The sequence below is a fragment of the Cebus imitator genome, unplaced genomic scaffold (genome assembly GCF_001604975.1).
Source record: "Cebus imitator isolate Cc_AM_T3 unplaced genomic scaffold, Cebus_imitator-1.0 Scaffold845, whole genome shotgun sequence".
NCBI classification, from domain to species: Eukaryota; Metazoa; Chordata; class Mammalia; order Primates; family Cebidae; genus Cebus; species Cebus imitator.
The window spans coordinates 48,130-69,650 of NW_016108160.1; the positions used below are offsets into that span (position 1 = coordinate 48,130).

Sequence of the window (21,521 nt, forward strand, 5' to 3'; positions counted from 1 at the left end):
TGCCTCAACCTCCCAAGTAGCTGGGATTACAGGCATGTGCCACCACACCCAGCTAATTTTTGTATTTTTAGTAGAGATGGGGTTTCTCCATGTTGGTCAGGCTGGTCAAACTCCTGACCTCCCAAAGTGCTGGGATTACAGGTGTGAGCCACCATACCGGGCCTCCTTTGTCTTTTTTTTATGTTTTTTGGTTTAAAGTCTTCATTTTTCAGAAACTAGGATTCCAAACCCTGATTTGGCTGCTTTTTATTTGCTTGGTAAATTTTCCTCCATCCATTTATCTTGAGCCTGTTTTTGTCTTTGCATATAAGATGGGTATTTTGAAGACAGCATACCAATATGTCTTGGTTCTTTATCCAGCTTGTCATTTTATGTCTTTAAATTGGGACATTTGCCCATTTACATTTAAGGTTAGTGTTGTTATGTGTGGATTTGATCTTTTTATCATGATACTAGCTGGTTATTTTGCAAACTTGTTTATGTGATTGCTTCATTATGTCACTGGTCTGTGCACTTAAATGTGTTTTTGTAGTGGCTAATAACAGTTTTTCCTTTCCACATTTAGTGCTTCCTCCAGGAGTTCTTGCAGTGAAGGTCTGGTGGTAACAAATTCTCTCAGCATCTGCTTGTCTGAAAATGATTTTATTTCTCTTTTGCATATGATGCTTAGTTTGGCCGGACATGAATTTTGGGGTTGGAAATTCTTTTCTTTAAGAATGTTGAATATTGGCTCCCGATTTCTTCCAGCTTATAGGGTTTTTCACTGAGAGGACTACTCTTAGTCTGATGGGCTTCCCCTTGTATGTGACCTGGCCTTTCTCTTAAAATTTTTTTCTTTCATTTTGACCTTGGAGAACCTGATGATCATTCATTGGGGATGATCTCATGGAGTGTCTTACTGGAATTCTCTGCGTTTCCTGAATTTGAATGTTGGCTTGTCCAGCTAGGTTGGGGAAGTTCTCTTGGATGATATCCTCAAGTATGTTTTCCAACTTGGTTTCATTCTCCCAGTCTCTTTCAGGTACCTCAGTCAGCCATAGATTCAGTCTGTTTACATAATCCCATATTTCTCAGAGGTTTTGTTCATTCCTTTTCATTCTTTTTTTGTTGTCTGCCTGACTTATTTCAGAAAGATAGTCTTCCAGCCCTGACATTCTTTCCTTTGCTTAGTCTATATTGCCATTAATACTTTTGATTGTATTGTGAAGTTCTTGTAGTGTGTTTTTCAGGTCTAACAGGTCAGTTATTTTCCTCTCTAAACTGCCTATTTTGGCTGTCAGCTCTTGTATTGCTTTATCAAGATTCTTAGCTTCTTTTCATTGGGTTACAACATGCTCCTTTAGTTCAGTGAAGTTTATTATTGCCTACGTTCTGAAGCTTACTTCTGTCATTTCAGCTATCTCAGCCTCAGCCAAGTTCTGAGCCCTTGCTGGAGAGGTGTTGTGGTCATTTGGAGGAACAGGGGCACTCTGGATTTTTAAAATTTTTGCGATTTTGTGTTCTTTCTCGTCTTTTTGGGCTTATCTACCTTATATCTTTGAGGTTGTTGACCTTTGGATGGAGTTTTTGTGTTCTGTTGTTGTTGTTGTTTTCCCTTTGTTTTTCCTCTGACAGTCTGACCACTGTTCCACAAGGCTGCTGCAGTTTGCTGAGGGTCCACTCTAGCCTCAGTTTTTCTCATACCTGGAGGTATCTCTAGTGAAGACTGCAAAACAGCAAAGATGGCAGTCACCCTATTCCACTGGAAGCTCCATTCCAGAGGAGTACTGACCTTTTGCCAGCTCAAACATGCCTATAGGAGGTTACTGGAGACCTGTTTCATCATCTTTTCCAGTCAGGAGGAACAAGATCAGGCACCCACTTAAAAACGCATTCTGACTGCATTTTGGTAGAGCAGCTGTGCTATGTTGGTGATCCCTTCAACCCCTGATCAGTTTGGCTTTTCAATGGCCACAGGATGGACCAGCTGATAAGCCCAAACAGCCAAGGTGGCACCCTGCCTTGCCCCTCAGGCATTCCATCCCAGGGAGAGGAAGTGGGGAGGGGTGGCCAGAGGTTCCAGCTGGGAGGACCCACCTCATGAGGAGTGGATCAGGGTCCCACTTAAAAAAGTAGCTTGATCATGCCTCAACAGAACAGCTGTGTCATAGTGGGGAACCACGTTTGCCCTTGTGCACTTAGACTCTCCAAATCTCCAGGCTGGAACAACTGAGTGACTAACCAACCCAGGTGGTGGCCCTCCCCTTTCCTGGGCACTCCATCCCAGGGAGAAATTAGAGCTCTTTCCCTAATATGTGCCAGCAGGCATGGCTGAAGGGTCCTGCTGGGAGATTTTGTCCAGTGAGGAGGAATAGATTAGTGCCCTGCTTAAAGAAGCAATCTGGCTAAAATCTGGCAAAGCCGTTGTGTTGCACTACTCAGGGGACCCTTCCTCATCTGGATTGTTGGACTCTCTTAAGCCCACAGGGTGGAACTACTGAGTTGTCTAACTAACCCAGGTGGTGGCCCTTCCCTCCCTCTGGCACTATGTCTCAGGGAGAGATGAGAGCTCTATCTCTAATAGTGCCTGCGGGCATGGCTGGAGGATCTGGCTGGGAGTTCCTTCCCAGTGTGGAAGAATAGATTGGGTCCCACATAAAGAAACAGTCTGGGACAATTTGTCCAAGCCACTCTTCTGTGCTGCTGGAGCGTGGGTGCCTTTCTCTTCCAGACCATTTGAGCTCTCCAAAGCCCACAGGCTAGAATAGCTGAGTTGACCAGATAGTGGAGATGGTAACTGCCCCTCTTTCTGGGGCTCAGTTCTCAGGCAGGCTCCAATCTGTTGCCCGAGCCTGGCTAGGATTCCAAACCAGTGGTTCTTATCTTGTGAGGTGAGGTAGAAATGGGGCCTGCAGAACATGCTGCTCGGCTCCCTGGATTCTACCCACTTCTTAGGGGTATATCCAGACCTCCTCTCTTGCCTGAGTTGCAGACACATTCATTGGGGATCTCAGGGCCAGAGTACCAAAGCTCCTTGGGTCTCTGTGCCTGCTAGAGCAGCCGCTCCACAAGACTCCATATAGCTCTGTGTCAGACCCAAGGCTCTGGTGGCATGGGCTCACAAGGGGATCTCCTGACCCATGGGTTGCAAAGATCCGTGAGAGAAGCATGGTTTCCCAGGGTCACACAGTCACTCACTGCTTCCTTTGGCTGGGGGTAGGGTTTCCCTTAGCTCCATGTCATTCCCAGGTGGGCCATTGCCCCACCCTGCTTTTGTTCTCTGTGTGTCCAGTAATTTCCCTAATAAGTCTCAATATGAGAACCTAGATATTTCAGTTGAAAGTGCTATATTTACTCGTCCCTTGCATTCCTTTCCTTGAGAGTAGTGGACCACAGCTGCTTCTAATTGGCCATCTTGGCCCCTCCCCCTTTATTTGGCTTTTCTATCTTTTTCTCTTAGTCTAGCTAATGGTTTGTCTACTTTGTCTTTTTAAGAACCAACTTTTTCTTTCATTATTCTTTCATATTGTTTAATCTCTATTTTATTTCTGCTCTCATCTATATTATTTTTCCCTTCTGCTAATTTTAGGTTTGGTTGGTTCTTGCTTTTCTAGTTCCTTGCGGTGCATCATTGTATTCTTTTTTTCAAATCTACTGTTTTGATATAGGCATTTATTGCTATATAAACTTCCGTCTTAGTACTGCTTTTGCTGTATCTTACAGGTTTTTGTTTATTGTTTTTCCTTTTTGTTTTTGGAAACTTTATTTTCTCCTTAATTTCTTTATTGACCTAGTGGTCTTTCAGGAATACATTTTTTAATTTCCATGTATTGGTACAGTTTCCAAATTTTCTCTTTTTATTGATTTCTCGTTTTATTCTATGTTTGTCTAAGAAGATACTTGATATGATTTTGATTTCTTTACATTTCAGACAATTTTTCCTTAACATGTTTTTTGTCATGGAAAATGTTCCATGTGCTGATGAGAAGAATGTGTATTCTGCAATTGTTGGATGAAATGTTCTGTAAATGTCTATTTGGTCTATTTTTTCTGTAGTGCAGTTTATGTCTGATATTTCTTTTTTGATTTTCTGTTCAGATGATCTATCCAGTCTCTCCTGGCCTGGAAGGTTTCTGCTGAGAAATCTCCTGTTAGTTGATGTGAATTCCATAATATGTGACTTGCTGCATTTCTCTTGCTGTTGACAGAATTCTGATTCTGACTTTGGCAGTTTGACTATAATGTGCTTTTAATTCAACCTTTTCAGTTGAATCTCTTTTGAAGTCTTTGAGCTTTCTGTATTTGGATGTCTAGATCTCTTCCAAGACTTGGGAATTTTTCAGTTGTTATTTCATTGAATATGTTTTTTATCCATCTCTTGTCTTCTAGAACTTCCACAAGTCAAAAATTTGTTTGCTTGATGGTGTCACAAAGGCTTTCTTTATTCTTTTTCCTTTTATCTTTTTTTTTTCCTGCATAGGTTATTTCAAAAGATTTGTCTTCAAGTTCAGAAATTGTCTTTTGCTTGTCCAGTCTATTGTTGAAGCTCTCTGTTGTATTTTTAATTTCATTCATTTAATTCTTAGTTCTAGAATTTGCATTGTTCTTTTTTAATGTCTTTGTTGGATTTCTCATGTAGGTCATTAATTGTTCTCCTGAGTTTTAAATCTTGTTTATTTGTTTTCTTGTATCTCAATTTCCCTAACATCATTTTTTTAATGCCTTTTCAGGCACTTCATAAACTTCATTTTCTTTGGAGTCTGTTACTGGAAAAGTATTGTGTCATTTGGAGGTATTGTGCTTTCTTGTTTCTTTTGACCTTACATTAATTTCCACATCTGCTATAATTTCCACTTCATTCATTTTTATGGAGTAGCTCCCATGGGGAAAGAGTTTCTCCTGTAGGTGTGTCTATAATATTGGTTGTGTAGGGTGCTTTGGCTTTGGTTCTGCATGGGCACCACAGTGTAGTCTCCTTTGATTACTTCAGCTGTAATCAATTTCAGCAGTGTCTTTGAGTTTCTTAGTGGCTCAGGTTACAGCTGATTGGTGGAGGCTGTGATAAGTCTTTGGGACAGCAATGCCAGGTAGACTGGTCCTCAAGCCCCTAGATAGTGCATATGGGCACTGGCATTCACTTGCCCTGAGTATGTCAATCTTTGGATCATGGTTGGGCCATGAAGGTGTCAACAGTGGTGGCAGCAGACCCTGGGTAGGCCAGCCCTCACTCAGGGCATACAGGTCCCAGTATGCCAAAATGTTTGCTCCTCAGGCCCCTAGGCCAGGTATTCCCTGGGCCCCTGGGAGGAACATGCAGGTGCTGGCAGTGTCTGCAGTAGACCAGTGGGTGGGTCCATTAGTCCTTAGGTAGGACATACTGGTGTTGGCAATGTCCATGACAGGCTAAGCAGGTGTCATCTTTTAATGTTTTGAAAACCTTTTTAAATGTTTTTTACTTCCTACAAAATATACAGATTCCAAATGAAGAAACTCAGTCTCTGTCCCCTGCTTTGTTACATTACTGCTTCTCTGATTTATAATTTTCTATGTTTTCCACTGGCTGTTTTTAACATGCTATTTTCAGTAGAAATTCTGATATATGTTGGCTTGCTTTATTCAGCCTATAGATCTTGGCTGAATGCTATATGACAGGTATTGTGCCAGGAGGTATGGTAGAAAAACTTTTCCTGAGAAATTAGATTAGCTTGGCATTCAATGATTATTTAAAGTAATTCTATGAAAGTTATGTGAAAATCTAGATTAAATTCATAAATGGACTACCATCTCAAGTTAGTATATTGGTTAGGTTTTCACAATAGTCCAGTGGATGGCCTCACAACATAAAGCAATTCATACATATTTCATTTTGGAAAGCGCATATAAAAATCTGATTGATTGATTGATAGGTAGAAAATCTTATTATAATAATCACTCAAAATCCTACTCTTTTAGCATTTTCTGCCACTTATATTGCTTATTTCTGATTTCTAATAGAAAAACAAGGAGAACATAATGAGGCATTACAAGTAGGCAGAAAAATATAGATGCACATAGTTTACAAAGCCCTTCAGGTCATCTTGTAACAAAGTTTTGATCATTTTTCTTAGACCAGAAGATCAATTCAGAAGTTAATAGAATGGGAAAATAACAGATTATATCACAAGGTAAGAAATTTTAAGTAAATAAGTGCCCCATTCATATATTTACAGTATTAAATTGAAAAAAAAATACAAAATGGGATTTTTTTAGGCCACAAAGGAATGGATTAGGGAACTAATACTCAATTTTTAATATATATTCTTTACAAGGTATTTTTAAGTGCTCTGTTTTGTATCCTGTACTTTTCCTGGATTGTTTTCAGTGATTTATTCAAATGTATAGGTTGTAATTAGTTTAAGTTAATATAAAAATTCTTAACAAGACTATACTTTCTTAGCTTGCTTTGCACTGGAAGTTGACTAAGAGGAAATGTGAATCTAGCAATATGATGGAGTATGTAAGTATGAGGTTGTTTTTAATTATTTTTTGATTCATTCTAAATGTATCATTTCCCTATGTTTATCATTTGTCAACTATTCCTTCTTTTTTTCTCCTCAGCCAGAACTTTTGTCCATTGAAATATAGAGGTTTTCTCCTATCTTCTTTAGATTTGTAGCCAACCTAAAATATCTTGAAAGCTAACCATCATTTGAATCTTAGAAAAGTTTCAGTTAGTATGCTGAAATGAAAACATTGTACAACCTTAATCCTCTTTTAACATAGGCATAAGCCGTAGCATGTGGTGATGGGGAAAGCTGCTGTTGAACAAAATATTTCTAAATGTAATCTTGTCAAAACTTGCATAAAATAGGAATTAATGTCTGAATTCTGGATTGCTGTTACTGGCTTTTTTTTTCCTGGCTGAAATTTAACTTTTAGTGAAGAAACATAAGTTCTAATTGTATTTTAACTGAAAGCTATGCAATCTTAGTCATAAGACATAAATTTACATACAGCCCATATGATCAATTTAGCATCAACATTGAAAAGAATATTAAATTTATCCAAGCTTTCAACATGTAGTATATATTTAACAACAAACATTCCATGTGTGTTTTGTAAGTAAGGATTATTATGGTATCTCTCTCCACTTTGAATAATTTTGGGGAAAATGTGCAAATGACCACAAGTCTAAAATTCATTATAGATAAAGCATTCGAAAATATCGAAGTTTTTGAAAATTATATTTCTAAACCTTTTTGTAATTAAAATGTTTTACTCAATCCATTTGGATACATTATTATTTTTCACAACTTATGAAAGGTAATAATCTCCAATTAATATCAGTTACTTTAATTGAAAAATATATGTCTAATATAAAGGTGTTTTTTAATCTGTATAGCATTTTTTTAATCTCTTCTACTTTGCTAACAAAAAGATTAGGGTGTGAAGGAAGAACATAAAGTAATAGGGTTTGCTCCTCTGAACCTAGACAAATAGTTATTGTAAATCAGATAGTAAAATCTGTTAGCTACAATAAGTAGTTTTGTTTGCCAGCTTAATTTTTAAATTGCCAATCTAATAACTTGTGATTTAAGTTCTTTACATATTTTTTTCATGTATTTCACTTTATATGACAAAGGATTGAAATATTGTCCTATGTAAAATGATTATAGACTTTCTGCATTATTTATAAGTTATATAAAATGAAAAATATTTTGTCAATATATTCTTGTTTTTATTTTACAGGTAATACTAATAGAATTCTTACCAAAATATCCCATATTTCGACCTGACTGAGGAGTTTTATCCAGTCACTTCTGTGTTACCTGTCATTTCCTACCCTTAGTGCCTTGTAGATTTGGAATGAAGATGGTCTCCTTTGCTGTGTTCAACTTATTCTTTATAATGGTAGAATATTCTTCTAGCTCTTTTATGTTGGTTTATGAAGAAAATTTGCACATCTTTTTTGTTGTTAAATGAGGCTTGTGTTTTGCACTCTCAATTTTAAATAAGTACACACACGTGTGTGTCCATATACATATGTAGATAGTTGCCATTAAAGATAAACCATCAGTGCTGGTATTTAAAAACAAAAACTTGTTCTGAGCATGCTGCCTTATAATTTTCATACTCATTGATCTAAACTCGCATCATTTTTCTAGGCTACTTGATGCTCTGTAATCCCTTACTGGACAAACTTAAATAAGCTTTTGATAGCTCCTAGAAATGGTTTTACTCTGCTTTTAAAGAAAATGCTTTAAAAGGACATGCAATTAATGGCACTGGTTTTGTCCTGCACTTTGCTTTATCACTTCTGTTAGTGGATAAAATATTCAAACTCCTAAAGACTTGTAAATATCGCCTCTTTGCATAATGTAAAATGTGGTATGCCATGGTTTACAGAATGCAATATTACTCTTACTGTATTGCCAACAATTTTTCGTAGATTTTAATATGAATGAAGTTCGCAAGCATCCCTTTGAATCTAGAGACTTCTGACATGCTGTTTTATGGCAAGGCCATAATGACTTCAGGTGTAGGGCAAGTTTGCCCTTTGTAATAAGTGGATTAAAATTGAAATCATTATCTCAGATATTATGTATTGCACCTGAAACCATGACCTTTATTTTTTCCATTTCATTTAATAATTTCCATTTTGTTCTCTACTCCTTCCCACAAAAATACTGTTTGACATCTGACACATTTCACAATCTCACTATCCTTCATTATTTCCCTTTTTGTAGTTCTTTCCTACTTTGAAAATACACACAATTATGACCTTTAAGGAGTATTTTGAGATTTCAGATGTCTTCAGAAGGTATCTAGACCGCCTTGAAAGCCACTAACCCCCTTCTGGAGTTCTGATATTGTAGTTTGAGAAAGAGAGAGAATTAATTGAGAAGCTGTAGCTGCAGAGTATATAGCAGCTGATTAATAATTGAAAAAAATATTCTCAATTCTGTTTTTGAAGATCTTTTTTAAAACATTTAGATATCAAGGAAGAAAGACAAGTGTTTAGACGAAAGTATTTTAGTTTATAAATTCAGCACATATGTAACATTTATTTGGTATATATTTCTCTATTTTTCTTCACAAGTAAAATGATTGCTAGCACCATACACTAGAATTTGAAAATTCAGTATAATGAAAGCTTTATATCACATTAATTCAACTGAAAATGTATGCCTGTTTGTAGGCATTATTTGTAATTCATAGTGCTAAAAAGAGAAATGTCTAGGGCTGAATAATATTTTGTCATCTTACTGTTTTTAGTAAACCTTTTAGGCAAGATTCATCTCAGTGAACTGAAAATTATTTCTTTATGCAAGGTCGAGCCTTTTTAAGCCACTCTTAAAATTTATCTTTGATCAGTTTTAAAAAAGAGAGAAAAAGAAGACACTATTTGATATGTGGTTATAATTGTTTGCACAAACACTTTTCCACCTTCCTCTGTAGAGCCCTTTTACCTCCATGCCACTCAGCCACCCCAAATCTCTAACCTTTAATAATAATGTGTATGCCTGCAAATGTCATGTGTTTGCCTGCTGCAAAATTGAAGATGTATTTTTATAGACAAGGTAGAAGCCTCTGAAAATGTATACCAAATGTCTTGTTTTATAGCTAAGGTCAGGGAAAATTGTATCTGAGGTTTATGTTCCAGCTAATGTCATCAAATTTATGCTTCAAACTGATATTTTAATAACAAAATTGATTTTCAGCATAATACAAAATGTCTCATTATCACTGATAGAATAATTCCTTTTGTTAATCCTTAAAAATCTTACTTTTTTCTGTAACCTTAGAATTTGAGCACACAATAGTCATAGTAACTTTTTCTGCCACATATAAATCACACTTGGTTTTGCACAAAGGACAGCAGGAAGTGGTGAATTGTTTCCATGAGACAATTATTGAAAATGGGAATAAGGTGTATCTGGAAATGCCACAGTATAATTTAGTTGCAGTAGCATTTGTCACAAAAACCATTTGTCAGTATGCATGAACTTAATTTTAAAGCTTATTCTAGTCACCCAAGTTTATTATTTTATTGTTCATTATGCTGATTGACTCATCTTAGTTTCTTCAACTACCCAAAAAATACCAATTTTTTTTCTCTTTTTTGAAAAAGTATAGCTACTTTTTCAAACTGTTTTTCTTTGCAGGGGGCTGATTAGCAATTGGATATTTTGCAATGTTTTGAGGGGGTTGCTTTGTTTTCAGTAAAATTGGTTGCAGTGAATGCTAAAATGACACAGCATACTGTGGTGATTAATTCCTCCCCCATGGAGTCTTTTTTCTGTTATGCTTAGGATAGAACATAGTTGTAATTTTCCATTAGTAACATACTTTTGTGAAAGTTGTTTTTAGGCTGAAGAAATTAAGTTTGTATTTCTTTGTTTCATAATATTCCTTTATGAAACTTGTGATAGTTTCCAGAGAAAAATAACATGTATTTGCCAAAGTATATAAATCTCACAAGGCATTGAGGTTACAAACTAAAATTGTGTTTTAAAATTAACAATGTTTCAATGTCTCTCATTTGGCCCAAGATTCTGGCTTAATAAATTTGTTGAACTGGCTATTTTTAAGCTTGTCCCACAGGCCAATAACATGTTTATCCCTAATAACTAATATGGGCAAGCGTCATTTACAGATTTATTAACTCCATCCCATATATATCTCCACTCTTTGTTCCTTCCAAACACTTATATTTAGGAAAGAGACCACTGTAGTAAAACTTTAGAAGAAGATGGAGAAGTGCCTTGTCTTTTTAGAACAAAGATAACACATTACGCTTAAGAAAACATAATAAATGAATTGGCAGATCATTAGATCATTAGAAATCATCCTTTTCAACTAGGTCTAAGAATATTTTATTAGTGTATTATCTTTTATTTATTATGCAAAGCCTCTTTCCTTCTGTTTCCCCAGTCATTAAATATTAGTGACAAGATATAACAGAACAAGACTATCAGTCACTTAAAAATAGTATAATTCTAATGCTAGTAAACATGTAATTTAAAGTAGTTCTGGAAGAACAGTTGTCTTTGATTAAAGCCCTACCAAAACCCACTTAAGTATTTAATGTACATACTAGTCATATTTTCATGGCCTGTAAACACTAATATCTGAGCAATTAATCAAACTGTTTTATCACTCTACCATTTTTAATGAAATTTGAACAAAGTTTAAAAATGTGTAAGCCTTTGAACAAATGTATGAAAGCTTTAAAAGATCATTAGCATTTTTATTTCGTTTACAAATAAGCTGCCAAAAAAAAAAAAAACCTCACTACTTGAACATAAAGCTTCCAAACAATATTTTATTAAAATGTACTCTATTGACCTAGGAGGATATAGAAATTATATTCACCTGATTAACTGGATCAGTTTCACATAGTGGAAATACTTTTTGCTAATTTGATTATAAGTGCTCAAATTTATTGAAATTAGATCCTCTTATGCCTATAAAAGTATGCTTTAAAAATATTTTGCAACAACCATCAAATTATTTGGGTTCCTATAAATAGAAAACAGTTGGGAAATTTTTCACAAAAATGAATAGGTTTTATTAATACCTGTTCATGTAGTCTGTAGACTTAAACAAGTGATACCTATCTATATATATATATAAATGAATGATCTTATCTTTCCCCACATTTTTCTTACCTGATTCTGAGCCAGCCTTTTTGTTTTGATGGCAGCCTGTGTGTATGTTCCATTTTCTGTGAACTTTGTCACATTCATACTATATGAGGAAATGATCTAATATTGTGGGCCCCAGGCAGGTCATCTTAATGGCATGTTATCTCTTTTCCTGTAAAATTATTCGGTGGAACTTAGAGCTGGACAGAAAATTAGAGATCACTTAACATTCTGTGATTCTAGAAATTCTAGAAATTTTTACTCTAGAATCTCAGAATGATTATTCTCAGATCTACTGTCCTTGGTGAAAACTCTCACAGTGCCTTGCATGCAGTAAAAGTTTGATTGCCAACTGGCTGCTAGCTGACGTGTTGTTAATTATCACACAGACTCCCAGAACCTGATGCCTTAGTTCCTTGGTGATGCTAAGAGTAAATGTAGTTTTCCTAGGAACTGAGCACTGAGGTCTGTGTGCTTTGCCTGTGTGGAATCTGTCTCTGCAGTTGGTATTCAGGCAAGAATTATAGCTGTAACAACAATGGAAATATGGAGGACCCACTTTGACATTTATGTAAAGATTTCATATTCTATCCAATGTCTACTTTACTGTCTTATCAAATTCCATACCCTCAAACAGATCTGTTGGAACATATTGATAAAATTAGATGTAAAGGAAACTGGTATGCGATTCAAACCCAAGTCACTTCTGGTTTAATTCTTGGCTCTGCTGCATAATTCTTCTGTACCTCATGTCCTCATTGTTGAAGTGGGGACAATAATCTGGACCTACCTCACAGGGGAATTGAGGATATTTTCATAGATTAGTGTGCTTTGAAGTTGACTGAAAGATATACTGGATATCATAATTATATAATTTCTAAATAGATTTCTTTAAATCCATGCTATGTTTTCTTTCTCAGTCAGGTCCTACAGAATGACTGTTGCAGTTGATCTGTTGTTTTAATAGTAAATTTTGTTATTAATCCCCTATGTGTTAAACATGAGTAATTGTATTATGCAATACTGGATTTAGGAAGGAAAAGCAGGTGGATGTAACCAGTGGTTCCCAACTTCAACGGATGAAGACAGCAGTGGGGGTTATCCTTGAACTTTTTTTAATTTTTCAAAAAGTATATTAGAAACCTTACATTTACCCATAATATTCCTGATTTACAAGCCAATTGAGACATTGAATTTCCATGCATTTTGCCTGTGTTCTCTTAATTCTATGTTATTACTGCTTGCTTATTAACAACTGATAAAAAGCTGTGAATGACAGTATGATTTTGATTAATAATTAAATAAGAAAGCCTATTATATTCAACTTATTAAATACTTGAAAACATGGGAAAGGAATAATGAAGGGATACTTAGGCTGAAAATGTTGGGAACCACTTTTATAAAGGAACTAAGATTATTTGACCCTCTCCACAGATTATTTACCTAGTCTCTAAATAATGAAATGTGTGTATGTGTGTTTTGGCTATATTAGGCTATATAGCTTCAGCTTAGAATTTGCCTTTGGTTTTTTTCTTCTGTTTCAGAATATAACTGGCCTAATTTATTTAGGTGTGTACATGTTACTCATACATGCACATACATATAGGATTACAAATGTGGAAAGTGTTATAATGTCATATTCTAGCATTGGACTAAATATCAATTCCTAACTCTTAAAGTAGTTCTATACATAAATTTAACATGATGAATCAAGGCAATAATTTCTCAAATGTTCCTTTTATTTCTTTGTTTTTATCTTGGCTTTTTTTTTTAATTTTCCATTCTTTCTACTACACAAAGAGTATAAAGTTGTTTTAATGACTGGACTTTGAAACAAGTAACAAGTGTTTGAAAGTATATAATCTACAAGCGAATTTGCCCTCCTTGGACTAACCACATACAAATATGAATCTGGCTGCAAGAACAGGATATCCAGATAACTAGAAAGCGGGCATTGATAAAAATATCTGCTGGAGAAGCCTAGGATTTTGACTTTTTGTCAGAGGATTCCTGTTGGGACAGCTTTACCAGAAAAGAGTAATAGTGGATATGTCCATCCAAACTGAGAACTTTAATGCGTCTTGTATTGTTACATAGCCTGTGGAATGAATTCATTTTTTCTCCCTTGAGTCCAGGAATGACTTTCCTGGAAAAACTCAATCTATATACAGCTGTGCCAAAATGAAGGATACTTGCCTCTCTGAAATTTTCACTGCTGCTTCTGTCATTGTTCACTTGTCAGATAAAATTTTATTATCTCAGGATGCAAAATTAAAATAAAGTGTAAATCTATGTTAACGAATTGAATTATGTGTTTTTGATGCATCTTCCTTTCTTCCCTTTCCTTTATATCCATCATTATAAGGCAATTAATTGAGGCTTCTTTTAAAAATTGTATTTTATATCTGGCCTTTTTCCACATTTACTAGTGTTATGTTCAATCCTATAAGTAATTTATGTTATAAAGTCATGCCTCAGGGAATTGTGAATTCAGTTGCAGACAGCCACAATAAGCCACACAAATTTTGGGGTTTCCCAGTGCATATAAAAGTTGTATTTACACTACAATGTAGTTTGTTAAGTATGCAATAACATTATGTCCAAAAAAAAGTACATACCTTAATTTAAAAATGCTGTATAGCTAAAAAATACTAGTGATCATCTGAGCCTTCCACAAGTCATAATATTTTTGTTGGGGGAGGTCTTGTCTCAGTGTTGATGGCTGCTGACTGATGGGGCAGGTCATTGCTAAAAGTTAGGGTGGCTTTTGCAATTTCCTAAACCAAGGCAGTGAAGTTTGCCATATTGCTTGATTCTTCTTTTCACAAATGGTTGCTCTGCAGCATGCAATACTGATTGATAGCATTTTACCCACAGAACTTTCAAAATTGGAGTCAGTCCCCTCATACCTAGCTACCACTTTATCAACTACGTTTGTGTAATACTCTAAATCATTTGTTGTCATTTCAACAGTATTCATAGCATTTTCACCAGGAGTAGATTCCATCTCAGGAAACCACTTTTTTGCTAATCTATAAAATAAGCATCCATTCAAGTCTTATCATGACATCGCAGCAATTCAGCCACATCTTCAGGCTCCACTTCTAATCCTCTTGCTGTTTTTACCACACCTGCAGTTACTTCCTCCACTGAAGTGTTGAACCTCTCAAAGTCATCCATGAGGGTTGGAATCAACTTCTTCCAAACTCCTTTTAATGTTGATATTTTGACATTCTATGAATCACAAATGTTTTTAATGGCACCTAGAACACTGAATCCTTTCCAGTACATTTTCAATTTACTTTGCCCAGAGATCAATCACAGGAATCACTATGTATGGCAGCTATAGCCTTACAAAATAGATTTCTTAAAAAAACTTGAAAGTTGAATTACTTGTTGATCGATAGGTTGCCTGATCGATATTGTGTTAGCAGTCATGAAAACATTAATTTTCTTGTACATCTCCATCAGAGCTTGGGTAACTAAGTGCATCATCAATGAGCAGTAGTATTTTAAAAGGAATCTTTTTTATTCTGAACAGTAGGCCTCAACAGTGAAACAAAATAGTAAGCCATGCTGTAAACAGACATGCTGTCATCCAGGCTTTGTTATTCCATTTGTAGGACATGCGCAGAGAACATTTAGCATAATTCTCAAAGGTCCTGGGATTTTTAGAATGATAAACGAGTATTGGCTTCATTAGCCTCTAACAAGAGAGTCAGCTTGTCCTTTGAAGCTTTTAAGCCAGGTATTGACTTCCCATCTCTAGCTATGAAAGTCGTAGATGGTACCTTCTTTCAATATAAGGCTGTTTTGCCTACATTGAAAATATGTTATTTAGTGTAGCCAACTTCACCTATGATCTTAGCTAACTCTTCTGTATAACTTGTTGCTTCACCTTGCACTTTTATAGAAACAGCTTCTTTCCTTCAACCTTATGAACCAATCTCTGCTAGCTTCAAACTTTTCTTCTTCTCCTTTCTTACCTCTCTCTGCTGTTATAGAATTGAAGAGAATTAAGGCCTTGCTCTAGATTAGGCTTTGCCTTGTGGGTGTGTTGTGGCTGGTTTGATCTTTGATCTTCTATCCAGACAACTAAAAATTTGTCCATTTCAGCAATAAGGCTGTTTTGCTTTCTTATCATTCATGTGTTCACTGAAGTAGCACTTTTTATTTCCTTTAAGGCTTTTTCCTTTTCATTCACAACTTGCTAACTAGTGACAGAGGCCTAGCTTTCACTTTCTCTCAGCTTGATATATACCCACACACACACACACACACTAAGTTCTGGGGTACATGTGCAGGGCGTTCAGGTTTGTTGCATAGGTATATATGTGGCTTTTGACATGCCTTCGTCTCTAAACTTAATCATTTCAAGCTTTTGATTTAAAGTGAAAAACATGCATCTCTTTTTTTCACTTGAATGCTGAGAAGCCATTGTAGGCTTATTAACTGGCCTAGTTTCAATATCATTTTGTCTCCCGGAATAGGGAGGCCTGAGGAGGGAGAGAGCTGGGGGAACACCACATCAGTGGCAGTGTCAAAACACAACGTTTATTAAGTTTGCTATCTTACATAAGTGTAATTCATGGTCCCCCAAAACAATTACAATAGTGACACCAAAGATCATTGATCACAAATCACCATAACACATTTTAATAATGAAAAAGTTTAAAATTCTGTAAGAATTACCAAAACGTGACACAGAGACATGATGTAAGCACATGCTGTTGGAAAAAGTGGCGCCAATAGACTTATTTCCACAAATCTTCAATTTGTAAAAACCACAATATCTGCAGAGCACAACAAAAGGAAACACATTAAAATGAGGTATGCTCGTATATTAGATTTGGAGACCTGTGTTGTGCCCAGCATTTGGCATTTGGCTAAATAGGAAGTTATTTCTAAATGACTTTGCATTTATTCTGCATAGCTGCCTTTAAACTGTAAAATTAAAGTACAAGTATAGTTCCACCTTAGCATAAATTTTTAGTGCAAGGATGTGGAAATGTGAAGCTACTTGGCAAACATTTTTACTCTTCAGCAGATTGTGTAAGAAATTCAAGTGTTAACATCTTCTACCTGAGCTACTACTCAGGCTGATACATGCAATAATAGATATTTTTAAGGTTAGGCCTAATTTTTGCAAATTCAAAGTACAACATATACAAGACAAACATTAATATTTCCCAATATATTTGGTAATTTTACTGAATATTTTGAAAAGACTATAAGTTTCAAAATGTTAAAACAGAGATGCCAACACACTAAAACCTACATAAAAGTTTCATAATGCTTTGTTTTAATTTTTTGAAACTTTATTATATGCATGGAGCAAAAAAGCATACTTTTTATTGATGACTTCTTAGGTGTGAGGTAAAATATGCTATATGTGAAATACTTTTACATTTAACTTTTTATTGAGGACTGAAGCCACATGACTTCATTATTAAATACTTAATACTTCGTAAGATACTTAACTTACATAAATGTAGGAAATTCTCTGGGGGATAGTAGAATGATCCAGTTGTAATTACTAGGAATTTGAATTAAAATCCTTGGTCACCTAGGTTACCTCTATCAAAAACTTAACTACACTCAGTGAGCCTAATTTCGTCTGTCATACCCAAAGTAGGAGGCTGAGATAGATCAACATTGTAATATCCAGTCCTCAGACACGTCTTTTTTACCTGCAAAATTTCTTTTACACATTTTAACGGACTTAAAAGACTTCTAATAGAAATCCGGTTTTCTGACTTCCTTTGAATGTCTCATATGGACAATCAGCTAGAACTGAGTAGCAGCTTGTCCCTTTTAGATGGAAGATATATTTTCTGTTTTGCCATGGTCAACGCTGTTTCCTGTTGTCTCCCTGAAATCCAAGTTTTCTTATGATTCAGTTAAAAGGAAAGCAAAATATTTCTTGAACCCATGTTTCTTTCAAAATGGAAAAAATACAGACCATGATAGCTACATATAGTCTTTACAAAAATGGAGGGAGATGGAAATGGAGAGACTACTGTGTATATATGTGTAAGGGAAGCATTTTTTTTTAATTAAAATCACTTTCATTTGAAGTCCATTTTTTATTATATTTTAAGTTCTGGGGTACCTGTGCAGAACGTATACCATTTTACAAATGACCTGCTTCATTCATTGCTGTTATCTGTTGATTGTGGGCACTTGATTTCATTATCCCTGAGATCCCTTTGAGACAATCGCTAAAGTCTCATCTAATTCTGACATTGAGTTTCCATGAAATGATTCTTAGAACATTGGTGTATTTAAAATCATTATGCCTTTGAAAGTTTGTGCATGATGATGAATGGATGCTGTTTATGAAACTTGCTAAGCTTCCAAATAGAATAGTGGCATCACAGACTCCTTTTAGTGAAACAGCCACAAGCCAGGAAGATCAACATATTATTTTAAAACTTTTTTTTTTTTACTTCATGTCTTTTCAACAAAAGTTTGATCAGCCACCCAAAGAAGCATTGGCCTTATTATCTCCCAAGGGTGATATTTCCCAAGGTGATATTAACATGATTTAAAATGCTCTTAGTGGGAATCTATAAAACCTGAATTTTGTTTTCTTATGTGGACAAGACTACTAATTGGAATATTTTTCTTACATTACATTGAACCAAATTGGCATTAATCTACCGAAAATTTTTTATTTCAAAAGTAGGCTAAACTCATTAAGTTTAGACATTGCAACCAGAACTAAATCAGATTTTTTTTTTTAGTAGGGCCTATATTAAGTTCTGATGAATGAAAAATATGGCTATTAAGAGAATTTTTTCTTTATTGTAAAGATATATTTTCTAATAGAAGCAAGTATGAAGAAGAAAATTAATGTCTCTCATTAACCCCACCATCTACTACCATTTTAATATCTTTAAATTGCACTGTATATAGTACTTTTTTAAATTTTTATTTTAAGTTCCAGGATACATATGCAGACCATGCAGGTTTGTTACATAGGTAAATGTGTACCATTGTGGTTTGCTGCACCTGTCAACCCATCACCTAGGTATTAAGCCCCTTATGCATTAGCTATTTATCCTGATGCTCTCCCTCTCTCCCCCCACCAACAGGCCCTGGTGTTTGTTGTTCCCTTCCCTGTGTCCATGTGTTCTCCTTGTTCAGCTCCTACTTATGAGTGAGAACATGTGGTGTTTGGTTTTTTGTTCCTGTGTTAGTTTGCTGAGGATGATGGCTTCCAGCTTTGTCCATGTCCCCGAAAAGGACATGATCTCATTTCTTAATATGGCTGCTTACTATTCCATGGTGTATATGTATCACATTTTGTTTATTCAGTCTATCATTGATGGGAATTTGGGTTGGTTCCATATCTTTGCTATTGTGAATAGTGCTGTAATAAACATACATGTGCATGTACTTTTGTAATAGAATGATTTCTAGTCCCTTAATAATAATAGTTCCTTTAATAATAATGGGATTGCTGGGTCTATTTCTTTAATAGTAATAGTTCCTTTAATGGTAATGGGATTGCTGGGTCAAATGGTAGTTATATTGTCTATTGAATATTGGTAGTTACTTATATATTAGCTACCAGTAAATATATAATTGGCAGTTTATTATATTGTCTATTGAACACTGGTTTTACATTTTGACATTTTTCCATATATCTATTCTTCAAAACTAAATTATGTTTATATAGCAGTACAATGTATGAATACACTATAATTTATTTCCCATTATTTGGTATTTAGTCTGTTTTCAGTATTTTGCTACAATGAATAATGACTTCATGAGCATCTTTAGACAGAATCTTTGCCTTAATCTGATCATTTCCTTCATATTGATTTCTATAAATTGATTATTGGTTGAATGGGTATGAAGTCTGTATTGCAAAATTGATTTAGGAAAAGCATGGGAGATACACTTTGAAACTGTTCATGTCTTCTGCTGGATAGATGAGGAGAAATAAGAGCAGGGATTAACAGACACACTACTTAAAACTGCTAGTTGGGGTAGAGTGCAGGCAAAAAAAGAAAAAATTAGGGGCAAAACAGCCATCCCCCACAGCTAAAAGTAGAATAGAGGATTTTTGATCCTCCAATCAAAGGCACATGAAATACCATCAACCCTCAGCCCTGCAGAATTGTCACTGAAAATCAGTGAAATGAATTATCAGCCCTCAAATTTTATGACTTACAGAGCTCTTATAGCTTAATAGAAAGTATCAGAAAAAAAAATGTGTCAATCTAAAAATATCCCCCTCCCATCTTTCAGCAATCAGATTGGAAAACAAACTGCTTACTTCCTTCTTTCAAAGGCCATGTTTTCCCTCACTGCTTCCCTTGATGATTTTTTAAATTTGACTTCACCTATTAAAAATCATGAACACGCTCTCTCCTCACATATTACTTGTCATATTCTGGGCCCCTCTAGGATTATTTTACACTCCCCTAACATGGCTGCCTCTTTCCTGTTTTAACCATTCTTGAAGGCAGACATGATTCAGGGAAAGGAGCACTGGATTTAGTATAACTGGCTTTATGCTTCCTGCCTGCCATTTCCCTCTCTAGATAATCTTCAGAAAGTCAACTCTTTTAGCTTTGATTTATTTTATAAAACAGGAATAATATGACCTTTTGAACAGAACTGTAAGGATTAAATAAGGTGACGTTTGAAAAAACTGGGAAGATAAGAAGTCACACTATTACTGTTTTAATGAAGAATAATTTTACAATCTACACTCTGATAAACAAATAAATAACCCAATTCCTTTTTCAGGATCACCTGCTGGTTCTTGGGTTATATATGTTGCCCATTCACAACTCTGCCAAGGTAGAGATTAAGAGTTATTTCTCAGTTCTTTTTAGTTAGGACACCCCTCAGGTTTTGGTCATTCCTTATATATGTGAATGGTCCCCTGCCATGTCTATACAGCATGTGATACCTATCCTCTGGAAGCTAACCCCCTAAGATAGCACAGTTCCTTGATTCATTCTTTCATTTATTCAATCAATATTTAGTGAGCAGTCATTATGTACTAGGCACAGCATTAAGCATTATTCCTACACTGTTCTTTTTCTCCAGAGACTATATTCTTAGCCACTGTACTATTATATACTGCCTATGAATATACACATATACATATTTAAATACTTCATATACACACAATACACTTGAATAAATACTTCTAATAATACAGCATATTAAATAACAATCATCATTTCTTGAGAATTTTGCATTCTGCTTTGTATTTTAAAACATGTTTTAGTATGAATCAGAAATAAATTATTCATAAATAGTAAATAAAATATTTATGTAAGGTGGAGGACAGCAGGGAATCCAATCAACCAGCAGAACACTGAGGTATCTGAAAGTCCAGTTCTCATTTCTCTTGTCTGAGAAGCCATCCTGAAATACTTGCAGTTTGACAAGAGGTTTCACAGATGAAAGGTGGGCAGCAATGCAGATATTTAGGGTGACATAATGATCAAAATGGAAGGCAGAGGGAGATCAAAGGAGACCATAAAATGTTTTCAAAAACTAAATCTCCCATTTTAACTAAGAAAAAATTTACATAGAGGTAAAAGAAAATAGCATGTACTTGGGAAATAAAGAATTGCAATTCAGCAAGAGTAGGCCAGATGGCAAAATAAAAACAGCTCCAGTCTGCAGCTCCCGGTGAGATTAATGCAGGTGGGTGATTGTATTTCCAACTGAGGTAACTGGCTTATCTTATTGGGACTGGTTAGACAGTGGGTGCAGCCCATGGAGGGTGAGTTGAAGCCGGGTGGGTCATCTCCTCACCAGGGAACCACAAGGGATCGGGGAACTCCCTCCCTTAGCCAAGGGAAGCCATGAGGGACTGTGTTGTGAGTAACACTGTGCTGGGGCTCAGATACTAAGCTTTTCCCATGGTCTTCACAACCCACA

General features: G+C 35.5%; 1 long non-coding RNA gene across 1 annotated transcript; it reads left to right on the top strand.

Annotated features, from left to right (window-relative positions):
• Positions 1-5,026: 5,026 nt before the first annotated feature.
• LOC108297794 lies at positions 5,027-13,913 on the top strand. The gene is made up of 3 exons (XR_001822333.2): positions 5,027-6,143; positions 6,416-6,475; positions 7,708-13,913. It is a non-coding gene; the product is annotated as an uncharacterized LOC108297794 (long non-coding RNA).
• The last annotated feature ends 7,608 nt before the right edge of the window (positions 13,914-21,521 follow it).